Below are 18,798 nucleotides of genomic sequence, written 5' to 3'. Positions count from 1 at the left end.
TGTGACCTTGGGCAAGTTACTTAACCCCACTGTCTTGCAAGGACCAAAAAAAAAAAAAAAAAGGAAAGAGACCTAGGAAGCTAATTTAGCTTTCAAAAGTATTACTCCTAAGGCTACTTTACTATATGTAAAGAGTAATTTTAATCTTCTAAATGCCTGCGAATGGGGTTAATCAGAAGACAATTATCATCATTATTATTTTACCTAGCACTTACTGAGTTTCTAAACTAACTGCTCAATATCAGACTTGAACTTCAATGCAAAAATTTGAGAACAACGTTGGGTAATAATTAAATATACTTTATGCTTAATCTCACAAGATTCCCAAAGATAAATAGATATTTTTGGGAAAAGTGAAGGATAATTTAATATACTTAACCATATTTCAACAGAAAACGATCTTTCTGATGAAACAAGAATGTTACCAAATCCACTTTTTAATTGTTCATATCTTAGAGGCAAATTTTCAAACAAATAATGACTAAAAAGCACTTGGTTTGCTCTTTAATTAGATTTTAAAAATTATACTAAGTTGAATCTTGAAATTTTTTAGCTCTTTCTCTTGCTAATCTATCAGCTTCTTCATTGCCTGGAAACCCTGAATGACCAGGAACGTGCAGCCATTCAATGTCTATGCCTTGAATAAGTTTATCAAGCTTAATGAAGTCTTCTTTGTTAATCACATCTTTTCCTGTGCTTGTTTTCCAGCCATTTTTCTTCCAGTCTTTAAACCCAATTCCTTATACCATTTATAGTAAACGTACTATCTGCGTAGAGAACCAGCTTACTGATGTTTTGATTCTTGGCTTCTTCAATTGCTTTACAGGCAGCATGTATTTCTGCTCTTTGATTTGTCTGTCTCCCAGGAAGTCTTTCACCCACATTTAAGGGATGGCCTGGTCCCCAATAAACACCAATGCCTGCTCTTGCTTTCCTCTTCCCATTACTGGAGCAGGAGCCATCTGTGCAAACCACGGTTGCCATCTCCCATATAAGAAAATTTATCTTTGCTAAGTAAAGGTTCAGAATCTTGTTTTGCAATTTTTTTGCAAGGCTCGTGTTTATCTGATGATTCACAGGGTCTTTTGTTTGGTTTCACTTTGGGGTCCTCTGTGTTGCATTTCTTTGTTCTGTTGGAGGTTCAGGGCTTGAAGTATTTCGGACAAAGGCCCAAGCCTCATCCTCAGTAGCAAACTTCTTGAACCGAGCAGCAGGAAATCGGTTCACTTGTGCTTGGCATTCACTCCAGGTGGGCAACACGCCGGTCTTGCGACCCCTCATGACGGCGTAGAACGTGGCGGTGCTCAGGCGGCGGGCACCGCCGCAGCCGAGGACACCCATGGCGACTCTGGGGAGCGCTGCCCAGAGCCTCAGCATGGCCCGCTCCAGGGCACAGTGGGCGCGGGGAGGAGCCCCGCGGCCGGCGGGCCCGGGTAGCCGAGGACACGGCTCGTATCTTAACCTTGATTCATTATTCATTTAAAGTTTACCATACCTTCAATTTAATTCCGAAGAAATTATATGGATTAATCATATAGAATTCCTTTGTAGTTGTAGAATATCAGAAACTGTCTAATATGATGAAAATGTTCAGTGAAAGAAAATGTGTCAATATGTTTAAATTTGGAAATATTTAAAATAGCAAAAAAGAATATTAATACTGTCCTTTAAGTAAAAATTGTTAACAAGAGTAAAGGCTGAAATCTAAAAGGCAAACAAATTGTCCCCTGTGTAGCAAACATGTTCGTTTCTGCCTGGAGAGGAAAAATTGTTTTTTAGCCTCCACAATTAGGAGACATTTTGAAATGCTTGTTGCTCACTTATCCTGGAGTTCCGTATTTCTCCTTCAATAAATCCACTAAGAGGAATTATAGCTGAGAGATTTTAGAAATCAGAATTATTGTTTGATATTTTTGTTCATTTCATTCATATGAGTTAACCTGGCCAACTTCATCCATTCATTCATTCATTCATGTATTTTGGTACGATGTTGAATGATTTTTAATTTATATTAGCCATTCCAAGTTTCACTGCTGCTTGAATATCATGTAGTCTGTGCTTTCTGAAAGAAATAATGCTACAAAATGCTTCTACCTTTGCAGCAGCATTTTTTAATCCCAAATTAAAAATGGATAGTCTTTAATCACATTCAATAATGGATTATCCACCTGAAAAAGTATAGCTGCTGCACTTACTTGAAAACAAAATCAAAGCATGAACTTTTTTAATCTGTGTAACAGAATATAAAACTGATTGATTTTTATTTTAAAATATCGAATCTTAATATCCACCAAGATTGAAGGACAAGTTATAAATGCAAATATTGTTTAAAAAGTTTAGAAGGTTTACATTTACATTCTTCGATTAATCTTACTATACATGACAATGCATTACTTCTCTTTGCTTTTACTGTTAAGATATTAATGTGATAAATCATGTCATAGATTTTTATTTTGCAGCTGAAGCAGTAGTAGTGGTGATAGTGGTGACAACTGAGGTGTTGGCAACAGCAACAACAATATTAAATTCATCATAATTTCTATCTTTGGGAAGCAGTTCAGGTAGAAAATAGTCTTGGGACAAGGATATACTACCATTATCTGTTCACATTTAGTGCACTTTGGATTATAGCACAGATAATTAAAGTAGATATTTTCTGTTGAATGTAAATACTGAAATATTAGCTAGTCTTCATTAGGATAATTCAAAGAATAATTGTTGCAACTCTGTAGTAGACAGGATATTCTGATTATCACCCTCATCCAATTCCTATGAATTTTGATCTCTTTTAGAAATCTATATTTCAAAAGTTTTACATTTCATTTCATATTATAAATATTCAATATGGTGATATGAATTAAAACATTACTTTTAAATGTTTATATTTGGTTATATTCTGGTGATTATGGACATCAGTTTGCTCTATGACGAGGTGCTAATTCCAGTACATTTTAATCATTTAATTTTCTAGTAACCTTGAAATATGAAATGATATTATTAAAATTTGTTATATGCTAGAATATGAAAAATGATAAGCCTCCAGTAACAGGGTGGATACTACTATGTATTCAGTAATTAAATTTTTTCCCTACCTGAGGTGATATGTTGATCAATTTCTAAAACTGCATTGTGAAAGTCTATAGTTATCAATGTCTGGAATAAACTATCTTTAATATCTAATTGACATAATCTTTTCATGAATTGTCTTCAGAATGCCTTACAATTATAAAAATAAATATGGCTTAGGGATTTGTTTATTTACCTTTGGTAGAGTTCTCCTTATTTTCCCATACAAGATCATTTGAGTCCACTGTTGCATCTTTACTTTTATATGTATGTACCATCTGGAGGCAGATTATTTTGATTTTGATAAATCTATTTTCAGTTTTTAATAGTTATTTTTAAAATTTTAATTTTACATTTTTATTTATTTACACATTACTAAAATAGTCTTGTTGTAAGAGTAAACACAATCCCCTTCCCCCCACAAAAATAAAAACTTTATAAGAAATAAAGTGAAAGAAAGAGGAAAAAAATGTCCTTCTGTCTGTGTTCAGATACCTTCAGCTCTGTCTCTGGGGTGGATCACATTCTTAAACTTAAGTCCATCAGAGAAGTTAGTTCCATATTTTTCCACAGTTGCTGGTGCTGATTGTAATTCCCTTTATCCATTCCTCCACACTACCATTCATTATATTTTCTTTCTCCTTTCACTCTGTCCTTCTTCAAAATTGTGCTGTGGGGAAGCTAAGTGGCAAAGCATACAAAATACCGACCATGGGGTCAGGAGGCGCCAATCCTACAACCCACCTCAGAAATCCAACAACCATCCAGCCATGTGATCCTGAAAAGGCCACCAAATCCCACCACTTTTCAAAAAGTAAAAAAGAAAATGTGTTATATTTGACTATTCTCTCTGATGCTCTGCCCTCTCCTCTATCACCTTCACCCCCCTCTACTCCCCCATCCCCTTTCTCCCATCCCCTTTCCTCTTCTTTTTTGCTCTAGATTTCTATGCCATATTAAGTATATGTGTTGTTTCCTCTCTGAGCCATGTCCCATGAAATGAAGACTCCCTCATTCCCCCCTCAACTTTATCCTCTTCCACTCCATTGCAAAAGCTTTTTCTTGACTCTTTTACATAAAATATTTTAGCATATTCTACCTATCCTTTCCCTTTATCCCAGGATATTCTGTTTTCTAGCCAATGATTCCATTTTTACAATATATTATATACCTTCAAATTCAGCTCCCACCTGTGCCTTGTCTATATATGTTTCTTCTAACTGCTCTAATAATTGAGAAGATTCATATGAGTATTATCAGTATCATTCTCCCCTGCAGAATTACACACAGCTCATCTGTAAATATCTCATAATTTACCCTTCCCATTCACCCTCTCTGTGCTTCACTTGAGTCCTGTACCTGCAGATCAAACTTTCTGTTGAGATCTGGTCCTTTCAAGTTTAAATTATCCCTATGTCATTGAATATCCACCTTTTACCCTGGAAGAGGATGTTCAGTTTTGCTGGGTAATGGATTTTGGTTGCATTCCAAGATCTTTTGCCTTCTGGAATATGTTATTCCAAGACCTATGAGTCTTTAGAGTGAATGTTGCTAGGTCCTCTGTGATCATGACTGTAATTTCATAATATTTGAATTGTTTCCTTCTGGTTGCTTGTAATATTTTCTCTTTGAATTGGGAGTTCTGGAATTTGACTTTAATATTCATGAGGGTTGTTTTTTGGAATCTATTTGAGGAGGAAATCAGTGGATTCTTTCAATTTCTATTTTGCCTTCTGCTTCTAGGATATCAGAACATTTTCCCTCTAGAAATTCTTTAAAAATTAAATCAAGGCTCCTTTCCTGATCATGACTGTCAGGTAGCCTAATAATTTTTATATTGTCTCTTCTGGATCTGTTGTAAGGTCAGTTGTTTGTTTAATGAGATTTTCATGTTTTCTTCTAATTTTTTATTCTTTGGGTATTATTTTATTGTTTCATGATTCTTGGAAGGATATTGTCTTCCTTTAGATTCAGTCTACATTTGAGGGAGATGTTTCCTTCAGAGAGAGCAAATGTGCTTCAGTTGGGGAATGACTTAATAAACTGTGATATATATATATATATATATATATATATATATATATATATGCCATGGAACACTATTGTTCTATTAGAAACCAGGAGGAATGGGAATTGAGGGAAGTCTGGAAGTTATTTGCATGAACTGATACTGAGTGAGATGAGCAGAACCAGAAGAACATTGTACACCCTAACACCAACATGGGGCTGATAATCAGCCTTAATGGGCTTGCTCATTTCATCAGTGCAACAATCAGGCATAATTTTGGGCTATCTGTGATGGAGAATACCATCTGTATCCAAAGAAAGAATTGTGGAGTTTGAACAAAGACCAGAATTTATTACATTTAATTCAATGCAAAAAAACCCCCATTATCTCAATATGTAATATTTCTATCTCTTATACTTTATTTTCTTCCTTAAGGGTATGATTTCAAGGTTATCATATTCAACTTATATCAATGTATACCATGGAAACAATGTAAAGACTAACAGACTCTTTTCTGTGGGGTTGGGTGGAGGGAAGCAAATTAGGGGAAATGTAAAATTCAAAGTAAATAAAATTTTTCTTTATTTAAAAAAAAGAAATTCATCTTTTCCCCTTACAGAATATGCTGAATTTTTCAGGACAGTAAATTCTTTGATATAATCCAAGGTCCTTTGGTCTCCAATATATCTTTTTCAAGGTCCTACAAACTTTAATGTTAATGTTGCTAAATTCTGTGTAGTTCTTATTGTAATTCTTTTGTATTTAAATTGTTTCTTTTTTCTCGCTTACAGTATTTTCTCCTTTATTTGAGAATTCTGGAATTTGGCTATGTTATTTCGTGGTTTTTTTTTTTTTTTTTACTTTGGAGTCTCTTTCTGGAGGTGTTATGTGTATTATTTCAAGGACTATTTTTGCCTCGTTAATCTAGTACATTGGGACAGTTTTCCATGATAAATTCCTAAAAGGCATTTTTTTCCAACTCTTTTTTTGATCTAGGATTTCAGGTAGACCAATAATTAAAATATTAATCTCTCCTGAATCTATTTCCCAGATCATTAGTTTTTACTAAAAGCTACATTATATTTTCTTCAATTTTTTCAGCCTTTTATTTTGTTTGATGGAGTCTTGTTTTATGGAGTTTCATAGATTCATTAGTTTCTATTTGTCAAATTCTAATTTTTAGTGTTTTATTTTCTTCAGTTAGCCTTTTGTGTTTCCTTCTCCAATAGGATAATTTTACTTTTTGCTGAGTTGTATTTTCTTTCCAGTGGGTTGATTTGAGCTTTAGATGAATTACATTCCCTTTTCATTTGTTGGATTTAGCATTTAGAGTAGTTACATTCTTTTCCTCCTTGGTTAGCTTTGCTTTTAAAGAAGCATTCTTTGGTCAATTTTTCATAATTTTGCATCATGGCTCTCATTTCCTCTTTCCTTTTTTTCTTCTCTTCTTTGTTTTTAAAATCTTTTTTAAGCTTTTCTATAAGGTTTTATATTTCATTCCAATTCATAAACTCTGTTGTATCTTTCTACATAGGTAATTTCCCACTGCTTTCTTCTTCCGAGATGGCATTTATTCATCACTACCTGAAAAGTAACTTTTTTTATGTTACTGTTCTTTTTTGTTTGTTTATTTTTTAATTCATTTTGTTTGTTTGTCTCAACTCCTGGGGTATAGGGAGTATAATCCTGAGCATTTTGTGCTGGAATTGGAGTCTGATCTCTGACATCATTTGTCAAGATGTTCCCTATGCAGCCCATTGATTGTCTATGCATAGATTTGTTTCCTCCTTTATGTTCAAGCTCTGCCAATGCAGTGTTTTTGTCCAACCCAGTTTTTTTCTGTTGCCCCAGTGTTCCTAGTGGTCAGGCTCTGCCTGGGGATGAAACACTTCCTCCTAGCTTGCTATCTGGCTGCCAGGACCTGGGCTGTTCTGTGGCTGGAATCCTCCATATATTTTTCCTGCTATCTCAAGTAGCTGGGTTTTAAGTCCTTTTTTCCCTTAAGAAATAGATCTTCACTGAAGATCCTCCCCGATGTCTATAGTTGAAAATTTGGTCTTTTATTGGAATCTATAGCCTTCAATTAACATTATGTAGGGAAAAGCTCCTGGAGCCTGCTCTTTTCATACCACCATCTTGACTTTACCCCAAGAAGTTCTTTCTGATCATTTTTATTCATTTTGAGTTTTGGTATTGAGTTACTATTCAAAAATTCTTGTCTTGAGGGAGAGGCCTTCAGTATTGAGAACCATACATGACTACTCACTGGGTCCACTGCATTTGGAATATCAGTTTGTATCATATACATTGGGGGTGCCAAGTTCCCATTCCCTGGGCCATCTTTGTTGGGAAGACCTGGGACTTGCTTTCTGGGTCATCTACACAGGAATACCAACAGTTTGGCCATTTATTGATAGATATTTTGGGTTGGAAATACTATGAGCTTGCCCTCTGGGATGGACCATTCAGTCCAGTCATACTGACTGAATGGGGTACTGGGGCATATGCTTCCCCCAACAATCCTGAGCACAGATTATTATGGCCTCCATAGGAGAGTTTTCCTGCAATTTAGAATCTCCTATTGGTCACCCCCCCAACAGTTTACTGATTTTCAGTTTCCTGTCCTGGGTACATTCATATTTTTCCCCACATCCATCCCTGCAAAAAAGATCTTATTGAAAGATGTTCCATTGTATTCTTTTGTGGATTTTATTTCTCTAAAAATCTGATTAGATTGATTACTGTTTTTTTTCTGTAGGAAACCAGAGTTTAAGAAAGTTCTTGCTTTCTCTCTGTCATCTTGTCTCCACCCCCTTAAAAATAATTTCAAAAATCAAATGAGAGAACAAGAAAAAATATAGAAAAAAATTAAAGCTATTCAAGAAAATCCTTAAAAGCACTTTAACCCATTCGGGAAAAAAGCAATACATAACTGTAATAAAGAAAATTTAAAAAATAATTCAAAAATCATATAAGAGAGGATAAAGATCAATTAAAAAATTATAAGCAATCCATTGCATGTGCAACTAAACAACAGCTAGGAAAAAGGACAAATATTTAATCCTTACTTAAAAATCAAATATAAAATTCTGAAAATCAATAGAGAACTTAATAAACCTTAAAGTAAGAAAACTATTTATCTTAATAAATTAAAAGTTTTATGAAAAAAATAAAATAGATAAATCTCTGGTTAATCTGACTTCAAAAAGAGAGTGAATTCATCACCCAAGACAAGGAAATTAAAGTAATAATTTGAAGCTATTTTCCCAACATGTATGCCAATAAATTTGACAATCTAAGAGAAGTAGATGAATATTTATAAAAATACAAGTTCTCCAAATTAACAGAAGAGGTAATAAAATACTGAAATACTCCCACATTATTTATTTATTTATCTATCTATCTATCTATCTATCTATCTATCTATTTATTTATTTATTTAAGGCAAAGGGGTTAAGTGACTTGACCAAGATCACAGAGCTAGGCAATAATTAATTGTCTGAGGTCAAATTTGAACTCAGGCCCTCCTGACTCCAGGGCTGGCACTCTATTTACTGTACCACCTAGCTTCCTCCAACACTCCCATTTCTTAAAAAAGAAATTGAATTAATCACCTAAAGAATGGACTCCTGAAGAAAATATTTCCAGGCTAAATGGATTTTCAAGTAAATTCTACTAAATATTCAAAAAAATAATTCCAATTCTATATAATCTATTTGAAAAATTAGGAGAAGGAGGAGTTTAGTCAAATTTCTTCTAAAGTAGCAATATAGTGCTGATACCTAAACCAGGAAGCATCAGCATATGAAAATTTGATGTGAGAATTTTAAATAAAATATTGGCTAAGGGATTAGAGAAAGTCACTATGATCATGTTGGATTTATTTTAGAAATGCGATATTATGAAAACTATTGTCATATATCATACCAGTTACAAAATTATCATAATATGATTTTCTCAACAGATGCTTAAAACCAATTGAAAAAAACACAGAAACTATTCTTATTAAAAACAATAGATACCATAGGAATAAATGAGGTTTTCCTAAAAATGATAGATAGTATCTATCTAAAGTCATATAAAACCATTATAGTAATGGGGATAAGCTAGAAGCATTTCCAATAAGTGCAATAGTAAAACAAGGATACCCATTACCACCACTATTATTCAACATTTGTTAGAAATGTCGGCTTTAGCAGTGAAAGAAGAAAAATGCTATTGAAGGAATTAGAATAGATAATGAGGAAGAAAATTCTCACTCTTTGCAGATGATATTTTGGTACACTTACAGAACCCTAGAAAATCAAATAAACCCTACTTGAAACAATTAATAACTTTAGCAAAGTTGCAAGATATAAAATAAACCTACTTAAACCATCAGCATTATATAATAAAAATGAAACTTCTATCTAAATAAATTACGTATTCACTGCCATATCAAATTACCAAAGAATACTTCTTAGAGTTAGAAAAATAGTAACAAAATTCATGTGAAGAATAAAACGTCAAAAGTATCAAGGGAATTAAGGCAAGATAATGTAAAGACATATGGCCTAACTGTACCAGAGCTAAAATTATATTATAAAGTATGAAGCATCAAAACTATTTGGTATTGACTAAGAAATAGAGTGGTGGATCAGTGGAATAGATTAGATACAAAAGACACAGTAGTAAATGACTAAAGTAATTTATTGTTGATAAGCATTAAGGCTCCAGGCTCTGGTATAAGAATTTACTGCTTAACAAAATCTGCTGGGAAAACTGGAATATAGTATGGCAGAAACTAGAATTAGACCAACATCTCATACCATATAACAAGATAAGATTGAATTGGTACAGGATTTAGAAATCAAGGGTTACACTATAAGGAATAATATATCTATCAGATACATAGAATGGAAAGGAATTAATGGCCAAGCACCTGTTAGTGAACATTATAAAACACAATATGGATAATTCTAATTACATTAACTGAAAAAGTTTTTATAAAAATAAAACACATGAGTTCAAAAAGTTAGGAAACAATTTTGCAGCTAATGTTCCTGAAACATGAACTCATTTCTAAAATACATAGAAGAGAACAAAGTCAAATTTGTAAGAATATGACATTCTCCAATTGATAAATTGTCAAGGCATATGAGCAGTCAGTTTTCAGAGGAAAAAAATTAAAGATATCTATTTTCATATGAAAAAATGCTCCAAATCATTATTGATTCGAGAAAATTAAAAAAAAAGTTTGAGTTACTACTCAAAATAATGACATTGGCTAAAAGAAAGTAAGTAAGTTTTGCAAGGGGGGAAGGAAAAAATAGGAAAAATGCTTTTTCTTTTGGGATCTCTTTTAGGAAGTAATCAGTGAATTCTCTCAATTTCTATTTTACCCTCTGTTTCCAGGATCTCAGGGCAATTTTGTTGTATTATTTCTTGAAAAATGAAATCTAGGCTCTTTTCATAATCATGACTTTCAGGTAGCCCAATAATTTTTAAATGATCTCTTCTGGATTTGTTTTCAAGATCAGTTGTTTTTCTGAAGAGATATTTCACATTTTCTTATAATTTTTTTTGGGGGGGGGAGCTAAAGTTTTATTTCTTTCCAGGTTCTTGCAAAGTCATCTGCTTCCTTTAGTTCCATTCTGCATTTGAAGGAATTATTTTCTTCAGAGAACTTTATCACCATTTGCAGCTGGCCAATTCTGCTTTTTATGACATGTTTCTCTTCATTTGCTTGTTCTGTAGCTTTTTTCTATTTGGTCTAAACTGATTTTTAACATATTCTTTTTTTAACAATCTCTGGCCACTTTATTAATGAATATTTTTGTACAGTTTAATTCTCACTGGTCTGTTCTGTCATGCTTCTAATGATATCAGAATCATCTGGATCAATAATAGCAAGTGTACATACTCTGTAGTACTTCCCACATGCTGTACCCAATTCAATGTTGTTGCCACTGTAGTGATGCATGCCAGTTTTGGCCAACATAGCATAATATTCAGTTTCTTATTTCCTCAAGGCCGGGTAGTTGTTGACTAAGATGACAAATTTGGCTTTTTCTTGTCTGATCATTTTCAGGGTCTGTTTGTAGCCTAGCATGTATTTTCTGCTTATCATCAGCTGGAGCCTCTAGTTGATGGACTACAGCAATTTTTTCATCTTCTTTACTGCCACCATCTTTCTGCCTGTGATGCAGAAGGACCCTCACCCAGTGACCTGCTACCAAAATGATCAGGAAGTGAGCAAAGATTAACATATTATTTTCTTCACTATTTTTTGTATTTCTTTCACCAAACTGCTGACTTGGTTTTCATGATTTATCTGAATTGCTCTCATTTCTCCACCCAATTTTTCCTCTACCTCCTTTAATTATTTTTGAAAATCTTTTTTTGAGCCCATCCATAGCCTGAGCCCATTTTCTATTTCTCTGGGAGGTTTTGGATACAGAGCCTTTGATTTTTTCATCTTCTGAGAACATATTTTGGTCATCCATGGGATCAAAGTAATTTTCTATGGTCAGAATCTTCTTATTCTATTGTTTGCTCATTTCCTCAGCCTATGACTGATTTACCACACTTCCAAGGCTTTGGGGGCTTGGGAGACAATCCACAGGCATCTTAATTCCTGTAAGGTCTTATGAGAGACTTCAGGCCCTTCCCTCTGCCCTGGAGCTGCAGGAAGATCCCTGCTTGGTTATGATAGTTTGCAGGCCCATACTGAAACCTGGAACTGAGTGTGGGAAAACAGCTGAGTCCTCTCCCAGGGAGAGCAGAGAGACCTCTGTAGTCTCCCTCATCCCCCTTACCTTATGGGTTGAGAGCTCTGGACATATCGGATGGCTCTGCCAACTCCTGCTGCACGTTTTCACCATAGGGCTGCTCTGATGCCAACAAATAAAATATAGTAGGTTGGGTAGAAGTGGAAATATCAAGAAATAGAGAGATTCAGGAAGGGAAACATGCATGGATGGCATTTAAGCTAAGCTTTGAAACAAATTAGAGACACTCCATGGTAGAAACAAGAAGGCATTAAATTTCAAAAATGAACAAATGAACAAATCATTCAGCATTTCTGAATTACAGAGTTAAAACAGAATAATATGCAATTAGTCTGGATAGCTAAACTGGACTGTGACTATGACAACTTTTAATCCAGGAGAGGTGTTTTTGTTCATTTTATTTTAATTACATTATTCATAAGTTTACAAAGCAAATGAATCTAGCACATATGAGGCATGCTCTATGTATAGTAGTTATTTTATACCAAAGAAAATAAGAAAAGACTGAGTTTCATGAAGTAAAGTGTGACATGGTCAAACTCATGATTTTAAAGTGTTAATTTAGCAGCTTTGTAGAGAATGATTTAGAGTGAAAATTTATTTTAAGAATGGAAACAAAAGAAAAATGAAGGAGACCGATTAAAAGTTATCGAAATAGTCAAAATGACAGTAAATAAGAGGCTAATTGAAGGTGACTTCCATGGGCAAGGAGAAAGAAAGTGTGAGCTGTAAGAGAAATGAGCACATAATGGCCAAGACTTGATACTTAATGAATATAGCGAAAAACAATTTAGAATCATGGAATAGAGTTTTTTTTTTACAGAAATGTACACTCCTTTCAACATAAGAAACACTATTAAGTAAAAGAACCTTACTTTTTCTCTGTAAGCAAGAAATTCTACAGTCCTATACCCACCATAGAATGACTTCATGCCTGTGCTGTCCATATAGTCAATACAAGCAAGCACTTCCCAATATCTTTTGTTCTCATAAGGGTGCCAAACTTATTGTTCTATTAAGCAGGATGTATATGATGTCTATCATGGATATAAGTTAGAAAAATATGTTAGGGAAGACATCAGTATCTTTTCTTTATTCCTCTTGACTTCAAAAGGGAAAAAATTTGATTATTGAGTTCTGATCATTCAACCCAGCCTAGTAAGTCATTGTATTTGAGGATTTTATCTTTCCTGAATGTGAAGTAATGACTTCTTTTTGTTTTGTTTTGTTTTTAGGTTTTTGCAAGGCAAATGGGGTTAAGTGGCTTGCCCAAGGCCACACAGCTAGGTAATTATTAAGTGTCTGAGACTGGATTTGAACCCAGGTACTCCTGACTCCAGGGCCTGTGTTTAAACCACTACTCCACCTAGCCACCCCTGAAGTAATGACTTCTAAAAACTCATAATGTACATTCTCATAATCCATTCACATCATTATCCCCCTCCCCACCAACAATCATTGCCTTGTCATGTTACCAGGGGTGTGTTCAGCTCAATGAAACTATAAAAAATACTGTCAATAGCTACTCAAAATAGATAGGTCATAGTGAATATTTCTGGCAAAAGGCAATACACTGGAGAAGGAAATTGAAAACACTCCAGTATCTTTGCCACAAAAATCATATAGACAATAATGAAATTATAAAAAAAAGATAATGACACCAAATGATGAGCCCCTCAGGTTGGAATAGGTCCAGCATGCTACTGAGGAAGAGCAGGTTTTACTACTAACCACTCAAGAATGCTAGTCACACCAAAATTAATGAAGTGACTGGGCTAAAGACTAAAGGAAGCACGGCTGCAGATATGTTTGATGATGAAAGAAAAGTCCTATGTATAAAGATTAACATTGCATAAAAATCTGGAATGTAAGTTCTCTATTCCAAGATAAACTAGATGTTGTCAAACAGGAAATGGAATGATTAAACATTGACATTTTGGGTTTCAGTGAACTTAATTTGACAGGAATGGACTGAGTTAGTGCAGCTGATCATTGAACATACCACTGTGAACAAGTATCCTTAGAAAAAGTGGATTAAGCCTCATAGTCAATAAAAGGTTGAGAAAAGCACCTCTGTGATAAAATCTCAAGTATGATTGTGAATCTAAGACAAATAATTCAGCATCACAGAAATAAAAATCTATACTACAAATACTCTCTCAATAGAGACCAAAGTTGATCAGTTTTGTAAAGACCTATATCTACTGGAAATCACAGCAAAATAGTCACATCCATCATAGTAGAGTGAATGCTAAAATAAGAAATCAAAGTAATTGGAATAGTAGGCAAGTTTTGCCATGGAGTGCAAAAATGAATCAGGGTAGAGGCTAATAGAGATTTTCAGTAAACTCATACCAAAGCAAGCACTTTTTTAGGAAGCCAGTGGGTAACTTTAAAAATGGATATTTCCAGATGCCACATATCAAAAACAGATTGATTATATGATTTGCAACTAAAAGTGGGGAAGTTCTATATTATACAAGTAAAAAAAGGCCTAGAGCTGACTGTGGCTCAGATTATAAACTTTTTGTTACTAAATTTAGCTTTAAATAGAAGTAGGGAAAAAATCTCAAACTGAATAGGTGTTACCTAAATACCCTTCCTTTTAAATAAAAAGAAGTGATAAGTACATTTATGACATTAGATTTTGTAGATAGAATACTTAAAAATCTATGAACAAAGGTAAGTGATATTATAAGGGAGGCAGCAATAAAAGCCATTCCAAAGATAACTGGGGGAAAAAGCAAAATTACTAATGATGAAATTTTGAAAAACACTGAATAAAAAAGGAAAACAAAAGTTAAAAGTGAAAGAAAAAATTTACACAAAATAAATGCAGAATTCCAGATAAGGGTAAGAAAAATTATCTTCTTGAATAAACTGCAAAGAAATAAAACAAAATCAAAAGGGAAAGGCAAGAGATCACTTCAAGAAAATTTGTGATATAAAGGAAACATTTCATGAAAAATTGAGTGTCATAAAAGACAAAAAGTCAGGGACTTAAAATAAAGATTAAGAGGAGATGGTCACTGCTATCCTAATATCTCTCTGAAGTTTCAAAATTACAGTTCTGCTAGTTCTGAATAATCTTTTTTAAAAAATTATTTATTTTCATTCAAATGCACATGCATACTATTGTTACAAAACTTCAACTGTCACTTCCCACCCCCTCCCCTCAGTGACAAAAATTCAGGTTAGCATTGTACATGCATGTTTTGACAAACATGTTTACAGATTAGTTATTTTGGTGTGAGAAATTGGATTAAGAGGAAAGAGTTAATTTTTATAACGAGTTCATCAGATTTGTGTGTGTATGCATGTGTGTGTGTGTATGTGTTTTGTTTTGTTTTGTTTTTCTTCCTTTGGATGGAGATAATATAGCCCATAGCCAGTATAATATGGTTTTCCTCGCTCTCTGGACTGCTAAGAGGAGTTGTTTCCTATCAGAGTTTTTGATCTCACAATGTTGTTGTTGACCTGTACATTGTTTTCTTAGATCTGCTCCTTTCACTCAACATCAAATGCTGTAACTCATTCCATGATTTTCTACAGTCTGACCATTTACGGGTCCTGAGAGAATAATAGTATACCATAGTATTCATGTACCATAACTTGTTTAGCCACTCCCCACTTGATGGGTATGCACTCAATTTCCAATTCTTTACCAGTACACAAAGGGCTGCTATGAATATTTTGGAACATGTAGGATTTTTTTTCCTTTTTTAAAATAATTTCTTCTGGATATACACCTAGAATTAGAATACTTGGATCAAAGGATATGAACAGTTTTATTGCTCTTTGGGCATAGTTCCATATTGCTCTCCAGAAAGGTTTACTACATTCAGAACTCTAGAATCATCATTGCTTCAATGTCCCAATCATCACATAACCTGTCCAACATTGATCATTTTCCCTTTTTTCTCATCTTGGTCAATCTGATAGAAGTGAGATGATAGTTCTTTGTCATTTTAATTTGCATTTCTCTAATCAATAATGATTTGGAGCATTTTTTCATATGATTATATATGTATATATATACATAAATATATATATATATATATATATACACACACACACCTCTTCAATTTCTTCTTTTGAAAACTGTACATTTCCTTTGATCATTTATCAATTGGACAATCATGTGTGGGCTTATAAATTTGATGCAGTTTTCTATAAATTGTAGAAATGAGATCTTTATAGGAATTCCTAGTTTGTGAAGATTGTTTCCAAGTTTTCTGCTTTCCTTCTAATTTTGTTAGCATTGATTTTATCTGTGCAAAATTTTATTTAATATAGTTAAAATTATTCATTTTGCAGTTTATAATGTGCTCTAATTCTTGTTTGATCAAAAGCTTATGCCCTTTCCTTTTTAAAAAATGGATTTAAATTATTTTTATACATATATTTTTATTTTCATCCATTTGTACATTCATATTTCCAAGTTATAAATTTCCCTTCACCATTCTTTCCCACCCCCTTCTCCTAAGTTGGGAATAGTCAGGTTAGCATTCTCATATTCTATCATTTTATATATATATATATATATATATATATATATATATATATATATATATATATATACACATATATATATATAAATGAAAATGCTAACAAGATTTATTTTCATGAAATATACATGTATATATAGTGCTAAATATGTTAACAAATTAGTACTTTTTGGCATGAGGAATTAGGATTAAAGAAAAAAGATACAGAATAGATACTTTTTATAAAGTATTTATCAGATTCAGTAGGGGTGTTTTTTTTTTTCTGTGTTTTGTTTTGATTTGATTTTTTTGGTTTTCTTCTTCTGGTTGGGGATAATCTAGACCATTACCAGTCTTAATCAGTTGTCCTAGTTCTCTGGATCATCCAGAGGAGTTGCTTCCATCAAGGTTCTTCATACAGAACAATGTACTTTGTTCTCAGGACTCTTCTCAATTCACTCATTATCAGATCTCATTAGTCATTCCATCCTTCTCTAGAAGGTGTAGATGATACCTCATTTTTGTTTTAATTTGTATTTCTCTAATTTATTGTGATTTGGAGCATTTATTCACATGATTATATATGGCTTTCATTTCTTCATTTTAAAACTTTCTGTTCATATCCTTTGATCATTTATCAAGTGGGGAATGACTTGTGATCTTATAAATTTGGTGCAATTTTCTCTATATTTTAGAAATGAGACCTTTATCAGACCCTTGCTTGTGAAGATTGTTTCTTAGCTTTCTGCTTTTCTTCTAATTTTGGCAGCATTGATTTTGTCAGTGCAACTTAAAGTAGTCAAAATCATTCATTTTGCATTTTATAATGTGATCTAATTCTTTTTTGTTCATGATTTATTTTCCTCTACCATAGATCAGAGAGATAGAGCATTTTTGGTCTATTAATTTTTCTATGGTATCACTCTTTATGTCTAAATCATACCAGTTTGACCCTATTTTGATATAAGATGTGAAATGTGGATCTATGCCTAGTTTTTGCCATACTATTTTCCAGGTTTCCCAACAATTTTTGTCAAAAAGTGAGTTCTTATTCCAGAGGCTGATGTCTTCGGTTTTGTCAAACAGGAGATTCTGTAGTCATTTACTGCAGTTTCTTTTGAATCTATTTTAATCTACTCATCCATTAGTCCCTTAACCAGTACCAGGCAGTTTTGATGACTGCTGCTTTATAGTAGAGTTAGATCTGGTAGAGATAGTATACCATACTTTACATTTTTTCCCCATCAGTTTACTTTCTATTCTTGCCCTTTTGTTGCTCCAGATGAATTTTATTACTATTTTTTTCTAGTTCAGTAAAGTAGTTCCTTGGTAATTTAGTTAATATGGCACTAAATAAGTAATTTAATTCACGTAGATATGTCATTGTTATTATAGTAACTTGACCTGACCATGAACATTTGACGTTTTCCCGATTATATAGGTCTGTCATTTTTTGGGTGAGATGTGTTTTATAATTGTACTCATGCAGTTTTAGGGTTTGTCTTGGGAGGTTGATTCCCAAGAATTTAATGTTGTCTATAGACATCTAAAATGCAATTTCTCTTTCTATAGCTTGCTCTTTGGCTTTGTCGTTGATATATAGAAATGTTTATGATTTATGTATGTTTATTTTATAACCTGCTACTTGGCTGAATTTGTTAATTGTTTCATAAAGTTTTTTAGATGATTTTCTCAGATTCTCTAAGTATAACATCATATCTTCTTCAAAGAGTGAAAGCTTCACTTCTTCATTGACAATTATTATTCCTTCAATTTCTTTTTAATCTCATACCGTTACTGCTAGAATTTCTTATATTGCATTGAATAGTAATAGTGATAATGGACATCATTCTTTAACTCCTGATTTTATTGGAAATGTTCTGAGTTTATTCAAATTACATATAATATTTATTGATAGCTTTAGCTAGATACTATTTATTATTTTAAGGAAAATTGCATTTATTCCTAAACTTTCTACTGTTTTTAATGCGAATGGAAATTTTATTTTATCAAAGACTTTTCTAGCATCTATTGAGATAAGCATATTATTTCTGTTGGTTTTGCTACTTTATGTTAAATTATGTTGAGTGCTTTCCTGATGTTGAATCATTCTTATCTACTGGGTATAAATCCTACCTGTTCATGGTGTATTTATCCTAGGAATAATTTGTTGTACTCTCACTACAAAAATTTTATTTAAGATTTTTGCAACAATATTCATAGGGAGATTGGTCTCTAGTTTTCTTTTTCTTTTTTTTCTTTTTCCTGGTTTAGGTATCAGTACTACATTGGTGTCATAAAAGGAGTTGGTCAGAACTCCTTCCTTTCTCATTGCTTTAAATACGTAATGTAGAATCAGAATTAATTGTTCTTTAAATGTTTGGTAAAAATTCACTTAAAAATACATCTGGACCTGGAGACTCTTTCTTAGGGAGTTTATTGATGGTTTGTTCAATTGATTTTGCTG

At 33.1% G+C, this 18,798-nt stretch overlaps 2 pseudogenes; both read right to left on the bottom strand.

Moving 5' to 3' along the window:
- Positions 1-527: 527 nt before the first annotated feature.
- Positions 528-1,377, bottom strand: LOC141489697 (ribonuclease H1 pseudogene; annotated as a pseudogene).
- Positions 1,378-10,898: 9,521 nt separating this feature from the next.
- LOC141489258 (large ribosomal subunit protein eL30 pseudogene) lies at positions 10,899-11,243 on the bottom strand (annotated as a pseudogene).
- Between the last annotated feature and the right edge of the window lie 7,555 nt (positions 11,244-18,798).

This window comes from Macrotis lagotis, chromosome 5, assembly GCF_037893015.1.
Source record: "Macrotis lagotis isolate mMagLag1 chromosome 5, bilby.v1.9.chrom.fasta, whole genome shotgun sequence".
Classification (NCBI taxonomy): Eukaryota; Metazoa; Chordata; class Mammalia; order Peramelemorphia; family Peramelidae; genus Macrotis; species Macrotis lagotis.
This window is presented reverse-complemented; position numbering and strand designations above follow the sequence as displayed.